Raw genomic sequence first — 8,504 nt, forward strand, 5'->3', positions numbered from 1 at the left:
ACTATGACGGGACTGGTCAGAGAGGGATCACTATGACGGGACTGGTCGGAGAGGGATCACTATGACGGGACTGGTCGGAGAGGGATCACTATGACGGGACTGGTCGGAGGGGGATCACTATGACGGGACTGGTCAGAGAGGGATCACTATGACGGGACTGGTCGGAGAGGGATCACTATGACGGGACTGGTCGGAGAGGGATCACTATGACGGGACTGGTCGGAGAGGGATCACTATGACGGGACTGGTCGGAGGGGGATCACTATGACGGGACTGGTCAGAGAGGGATCACTATGACGGGACTGGTCAGAGAGGGATCACTATGACGGGACTGGTCAGAGAGGGATCACTATGACGGGACTGGTCAGAGAGGGATCACTATGACGGGACTGGTCGGAGAGGGATCACTATGACGGGACTGGTCAGAGAGGGATCACTATGACGGGACTGGTCGGAGAGGGATCACTATGACGGGACTGGTCGGAGGGGGATCACTATGACGGGACTGGTCGGAGAGGGATCACTATGACGGGACTGGTCGGAGGGGGATCATTATGACGGGACTGGTCAGAGAGGGATCATTATGACGGGACTGGTCGGAGAGGGATCACTATGACGGGACTGGTCGGAGAGGGATCACTATGACGGGACTGGTCGGAGAGGGATCACTATGACGGGACTGGTCGGAGGGGGATCACTATGACGGGACTGGTCAGAGAGGGATCATTATGACGGGACTGGTCAGAGAGGGATCACTATGACGGGACTGGTCGGAGGGGGATCACTATGACGGGACTGGTCAGAGAGGGATCATTATGACGGGACTGGTCGGAGAGGGATCACTATGACGGGACTGGTCAGAGAGGGATCACTATGACGGGACTGGTCGGAGGGGGATCACTATGACGGGACTGGTCAGAGAGGGATCATTATGACGGGACTGGTCGGAGAGGGATCACTATGACGGGACTGGTCGGAGAGTTGTAGGGATCTGGTTGTACGGATCTCATTGTACGGATCTGGTTGTAGGGATCTGGTTGTACGGATCTGGTTGTACGGATCTGGTTGTAGGGATCTGGTTGTACGGATCTGGTTGTAGGGATCTGGTTGTAGGGATCTGGTTGTACGGATCTCGTTGTTCGGATCTGGTTGTACGGATCTCATTGTACGGATCTGGTTGTACGGATCTCATTGTTCGGATCTGGTTGTACGGATCTCATTGTACGGATCTGGTTGTATGGATCTGGTTGTTCGGATCTGGTTGTACGGATCTGGTTGTAGGGATCTCATTGTTCGGATCTGGTTGTACGGATCTGGTTGTACGGATCTGGTTGTACGGATCTGGTTGTAAGGATCTGGTTGTATGGATCTGGTTGTACGGATCTGGTTGTACGGATCTGGTTGTAGGGATCTGGTTGTACGGATCTCATTGTACGGATCTGGTTGTACGGATCTGGTTGTAGGGATCTGGTTGTACGGATCTCATTGTACGGATCTGGTTGTAGGGATCTGGTTGTACGGATCTGGTTGTACGGATCTCGTTGTAGGGATCTGGTTGTACGGATCTGGTTGTACGGATCTCATTGTACGGATCTGGTTGTACGGATCACGTTGTTCGGATCTGGTTGTACGGATCACGTTGTAAGGATCTGGTTGTACGGATCTGGTTGTACGGATCACGTTGTTCGGATCTGGTTGTACGGATCACGTTGTAAGGATCTGATTGTACGGATCTGGTTGTAGGGATCTCATTGTACGGATCCGGTTGTACGGATCTGGTCGTACGGATCTGGTTGTACGGATCTCATTGTACGGATCTGGTTGTACGGATCTCGTTGTAGGGATCTGGTTGTACGGATCTGGTTGTACGGATCACGTTGTTCGGATCTGGTTGTACGGATCACGTTGTAAGGATCTGGTTGTACGGATCTGGTTGTACGGATCACGTTGTTCGGATCTGGTTGTACGGATCACGTTGTAAGGATCTGGTTGTACGGATCTGGTTGTACGGATCACGTTGTTCGGATCTGGTTGTACGGATCACGTTGTAAGGATCTGATTGTACGGATCTGGTTGTACGGATCACGTTGTAGGGATCTCATTGTAGGGATCTGGTTGTTCGGATCTGGTTGTACGGATCTCATTGTAGGGATCTGGTTGTTCGGATCTGGTTGTACGGATCTCATTGTACGGATCTGGTTGTACGGATCTGGTTGTAGGGATCTGGTTGTACGGATCTGGTTGTACGGATCTCATTGTACGGATCTGGTTGTACGGATCTCGTTGTAGGGATCTGGTTGTACGGATCTGGTTGTACGGATCTGGTTGTACGGATCACGTTGTAAGGATCTGGTTGTACGGATCTGGTTGTACGGATCTGGTCGTACGGATCTGGTTGTACGGATCTCGTTGTACGGATCTGGTTGTACGGATCTGGTTGTACGGATCTCGTTGTACGGATCTGGTTGTAGGGATCTGGTTGTAGGGATCTGGTTGTACGGATCTGGTTGTACGGATCTGGTTGTACGGATCTGATTGTACGGATCTGGTTGTACGGATCACGTTGTAGGGATCTGGTTGTAGGGATCCGGTTGTACGGATCTCGTTGTACGGATCTGGTTGTAGGGATCTGGTTGTACGGATCTGGTTGTACGGATCACGTTGTACGGATCTGGTTGTACGGATCTGGTTGTACGGATCTTGTTGTAGGGATCTGGTTGTACGGATCTCATTGTAAGGATCTGGTTGTACGGATCTAGTTGTACGGATCTGGTTGTACGGATCTCGGTTGTACGGATCCGGTTGTACGAATCTCGTTGTAGGGATCTGGTTGTACGGATCTGGTTGTACGGATCTGGTTGTACGGATCTGGTTGTACGGTTGTACGGATCTGGTTGTAAGGATCTGGTTGTACGGATCTGGTTGTACGGATCTGGTTGTACGGATCTCGATGTTCGGATCTGGTTGTACGGATCTGGTTGTACGGATCTGGTTGTTCGGATCTGGTTGTACGGATCTGGTTGTACGGATCTGGTTGTAAGGATCTGGTTGTACGGATCTGGTTGTACGGATCTGGTTGTACGGATCTCGTTGTACGGATCTGGTTGTACGGATCTCGTTGTACGGATCTGGTTGTAGGGATCTGGTTGTACGGATCTCATTGTACGGATCTGGTTGTACGGATCTGGTTGTACGGATCTGGTTGTACGGATCTCGTTGTACGGATCTGGTTGTACGGATCTCGTTGTACGGATCTGGTTGTACGAATCTGGTTGTACGGATCTGGTTGTACGGATCTGGTTGTACAGATCTGGTTGTAAGGATCTGGTTGTAAGGATCTGGTTGTAAGGATCTGGTCGTACGGATCTGGTTGTACGGATCTCATTGTACGGATCTGATTGTACGGATCTGGTTGTACGGATCTGGTTGTACGGATCTGGTTGTAGGGATCTGGTTGTACGGATCTGGTTGTAGGGATCTGGTTGTACGGATCTGGTTGTACGGATCTGGTTGTAGGGATCTGGTTGCACGGATCTGGTTGTACAGATCTGGTTGTACGGATCACGTTGTACAGACCTGGTTGTACGGATCACGTTGTACAGATCTGGTTGTACGGATCTGGTTGTACGGATCACGTTGTAGGGATCTGGTTGTACGGATCTCGTTGTACGGATCTCATTGTTCGGATCTCGTTGTACGGATCTCGTTGTACGGATCTCATTGTACGGATCTGGTTGTACGGATCTGGTTGTACGGATCTTGTTGTACGGATCTGGTTGTACGGATCTCATTGTAGGGATCTCACTGTACGGATCTGGTTGTTCGGATCTCGTTGTACGGATCTGGTTGTACGGATCTGGTTGTACGGATCTCGTTGTACGGATCTGGGTGTAAGGATCTGGTTGTACGGTTCTGGTTGTAGGGATCTGGTTGTACGGATCTGGTTGTAGGGATCTGGTTGTACGGATCTCATTGTACGGATCTGGTTGTACGGATCTGGTTGTACGGATCTGGTTGTACAGATCTCATTGTATGGATCTGGTTGTAGGGATCTGATTGTACGGATCTGGTTGTACGGATCTGGTTGTACGGATCTGGTTGTAGGGATCTGGTTGTAGGGATCTGGTTGTACGGATCTCATTGTACGGATCTGGTTGTACGGATCTGGTTGTATGGATCTGGTTGTAGGGATCTCGTTGTACGGATCTGGTTGTACGGATCTCATTGTACGGATCTGGTTGTAGGGATCTGGTTGTACGGATCTCGTTGTAGGGATCTGGTTGTACGGATCTGGTTGTACGGATCTCATTGTACGGATCTGGTTGTACGGATCTGGTTGTACGGATCTGGTTGTACGGATCTCGTTGTACGGATCTGGTTGTAGGGATCTGGTTGTACGGATCTGGTTGTAGGGATCTGGTTGTACGGATCTGGTTGTACGGATCTCGCTGTACGGATCTCATTGTACGGATCTTGTTGTAAGGATCTGGTTGTACGGATCTGGTTGTACGGATCTCGTTGTATGGATCTGGTTGTACGGATCTCATTGTACGGATCTGGTTGTACGGATCTGGTTGTACGGATCTCGTTGTACGGATCTCATTGTACGGATCTGGTTGTACGGATCTGGTTGTACGGATCTCATTGTACGGATCTTGTTGTACGGATCTGGTTGTAGGGATCTCGTTGTACGGATCTGGTTGTAGGGATCTCGTTGTACGGATCTGGTTGTAGGGATCTGGTTGTAGGGATCTGGTTGTACGGATCTGGTTGTACGGATCTGGTTGTAGGGATCTGGTTGCACGGATCTGGTTGTACGGATCTGGTTGTACGGATCACGTTGTACGGACCTGGTTGTACGGATCTGGTTGTACGGATCTGGTTGTAGGGATCTGGTTGTACGGATCTCGTTGTACGGATCTCATTGTTCGGATCTCGTTGTACGGATCTCGTTGTACGGATCTGGTTGTACGGATCTCATTGTACGGATCTGGTTGTACGGATCTGGTTGTACGGATCTGGTTGTACGGATCTTGTTGTACGGATCTGGTTGTACGGACCTGGTTGTACGGATCTGGTTGTACGGATCTGGTTGTAGGGATCTGGTTGTACGGATCTCGTTGTACGGATCTCATTGTTCGGATCTCGTTGTACGGATCTGGTTGTAGGGATCTCGTTGTACGGATCTGGTTGTACGGATCTCATTGTACGGATCTGGTTGTACGGATCTGGTTGTACGGATCTCATTGTACGGATCTTGTTGTAAGGATCTGGTTGTACGGATCTGGTTGTACGGATCTGGTTGTACGGATCTTGTTGTATGGATCTTACTGTACGGATCTGGTTGTAGGGATCTGGTTGTACGGATCTCATTGTAGGGATCTGGTTGTACGGATCACGTTGTACAGACCTGGTTGTACGGATCACGTTGTACGGATCTGGTTGTACGGATCTGGTTGTACGGATCTCATTGTACGGATCTGGTTGTACGGATCTCATTGTTCGGATCTCGTTGTACGGATCTCGTTGTAGGGATCTGGTTGTACGGATCTGGTTGTACGGATCTTGTTGTACGGATCTGGTTGTACGGATCTCATTGTACGGATCTGGTTGTACGGATCTCATTGTTCGGATCTCGTTGTACGGATCTCGTTGTACGGATCTGGTTGTACGGATCTCATTGTACGGATCTGGTTGTACGGATCTCATTGTTCGGATCTCGTTGTACGGATCTCGTTGTACGGATCTGGTTGTACGGATCTCATTGTACGGATCTGGTTGTACGGATCTGGTTGTACGGATCTTGTTGTACGGATCTGGTTGTACGGATCTCATTGTAGGGATCTCACTGTACGGATCTGGTTGTACGGATCTGGTTGTACGGATCTCATTGTAGGGATCTCACTGTACGGATCTGGTTGTACGGATCTGGGTGTAAGGATCTGGTTGTACGGTTCTGGTTGTACGGTTCTGGTTGTAGGGATCTCATTGTACGGATCTGGTTGTACGGATCTGGTTGTACGGATCTGGTTGTAGGGATCTGGTTGTACGGATCTCATTGTACGGATCTAGTTGTACGGATCTGGTTGTACGGATCTGGTTGTACAGATCTCATTGTATGGATCTGGTTGTAGGGATCTGGTTGTACGGATCTGGTTGTAGGGATCTGGTTGTTCGGATCTCATTGTACGGATCTGGTTGTACGGATCTGGTTGTACGGATCTGGTTGTACGGATCTGGTTGTATGGATCTGGTTGTACGGATCTCATTGTACGGATCTCATTGTAGGGATCTGGTTGTACGGATCTGGTTGTACGGATCTGGTTGTACGGATCTCATTGTACGGATCTCGTTGTACGGATCTGGTTGTACGGATCTGGTTGTAGGGATCTCGTTGTACGGATCTGGTTGTACGGATCTCATTGTACGGATCTGGTTGTACGGATCTGGTTGTACGGATCTCATTGTACGGATCTTGTTGTAAGGATCTGGTTGTACGGATCTTGTTGTAAGGATCTGGTTGTACGGATCTGGTTGTACGGATCTGGTTGTACGGATCTCATTGTACGGATCTCATTGTACGGATCTGGTTGTACGGATCTGGTTGTACGGATCTGGTTGTACGGATCTGGTTGTAGGGATCTCGTTGTACGGATCTGGTTGTACGGATCTGGTTGTACGGATCTCATTGTACGGATCTGGTTGTACGGATCTGGTTGTACGGATCTCATTGTAGGGATCTGGTTGTACGGATCTGGTTGTACGGACCTGGTTGTACGGATCTGGTTGTACGGATCTGGTTGTACGGATCTGGTTGTATGGATCTGGTTGTACGGATCTGGTTGTACGGATCTGGTTGTATGGATCTGGTTGTACGGATCTGGTTGTACGGATCTCGTTGTACGGATCTGGATGTACGGATCTGGTTGTAGGGATCTGGTTGTACGGATCTCATTGTACGGATCTGGTTGTACGGATCTGGTTGTAGGGATCTGGTTGTAGGGATCTGGTTGTAGGGATCTGGTTGTACGGATCTCATTGTACGGATCTGGTTGTACGGATCTGGTTGTACGGATCTCATTGTACGGATCTGGTTGTACAGATCTCATTGTACGGATCTGGTTGTACGGACCTGGTTGTACGGATCTGGTTGTACGGATCTGGTTGTACGGATCTCGTTGTACGGATCTGGTTGTACGGATCTGGTTGTAGGGATCTGGTTGTAGGGATCTGGTTGTACGGATCTCATTGTACGGATCTGGTTGTACGGATCTGGTTGTACGGATCTCATTGTACGGATCTGGTTGTACGGATCTCATTGTACGGATCTGGTTGTAGGGATCTGGTTGTAGGGATCTGGTTGTACGGATCTGGTTGTACGGATCTCGTTGTACGGATCTGGTTGTACGGATCTCGTTGTACGGATCTGGTTGTACGGATCTCATTGTACGGATCTCATTGTAGGGATCACGTTGTACGGATCTGGTTGTACGGATCTCCTTGTACGGATCTGGTTGTAGGGATCTGGTTGTAGGGATCTGGTTGTAGGGATCTGGTTGTACGGATCTGGTTGTAGGGATCTGGTTGTACGGATCTGGTTGTACGGATCTGGTTGTAGGGATCTGGTTGTACGGATCTCGTTGTAAGGATCTGGTTGTACGGATCTCGTTGTAGGGATCTCACTGTACGGATCTGGTTGTTCGGATCTCGTTGTACGGATCACGTTGTACAGATCTGGTTGTACGGATCTCGTTGTACGGATCTCGTTGTACGGATCTGGTTGTAGGGATCTCGTTGTACGGATCTGGTTGTAGGGATCTCGTTGTACGGATCTGGTTGTAGGGATCTGGTTGTACGGATCACGTTGTACGGACCTGGTTGTACGGATCTGGTTGTACGGATCTGGTTGTAGGGATCTGGTTGTACGGATCTCGTTGTACGGATCTCATTGTTCGGATCTCGTTGTACGGATCTCGTTGTACGGATCTGGTTGTACGGATCTCATTGTACGGATCTGGTTGTACGGATCTGGTTGTACGGATCTGGTTGTACGGATCTTGTTGTACGGATCTGGTTGTACGGATCTCATTGTAGGGATCTCACTGTACGGATCTGGTTGTTCGGATCTCGTTGTACGGATCACGTTGTACAGATCTGGTTGTACGGATCTGGTTGTACGGATCACGTTGTACGGACCTGGTTGTACGGATCTGGTTGTACGGATCTGGTTGTAGGGATCTGGTTGTACGGATCTCGTTGTACGGATCTCATTGTTCGGATCTCGTTGTACGGATCTGGTTGTAGGGATCTCGTTGTACGGATCTGGTTGTACGGATCTCATTGTACGGATCTGGTTGTACGGATCTGGTTGTACGGATCTCATTGTACGGATCTTGTTGTAAGGATCTGGTTGTACGGATCTGGTTGTACGGATCTGGTTGTACGGATCTTGTTGTATGGATCTTACTGTACGGATCTGGTTGTAGGGATCTGGTTGTACGGAT

Source organism: Rana temporaria (genome assembly GCF_905171775.1).
Source record: "Rana temporaria chromosome 13 unlocalized genomic scaffold, aRanTem1.1 chr13z, whole genome shotgun sequence".
NCBI lineage: Eukaryota > Metazoa > Chordata > Amphibia > Anura > Ranidae > Rana > Rana temporaria.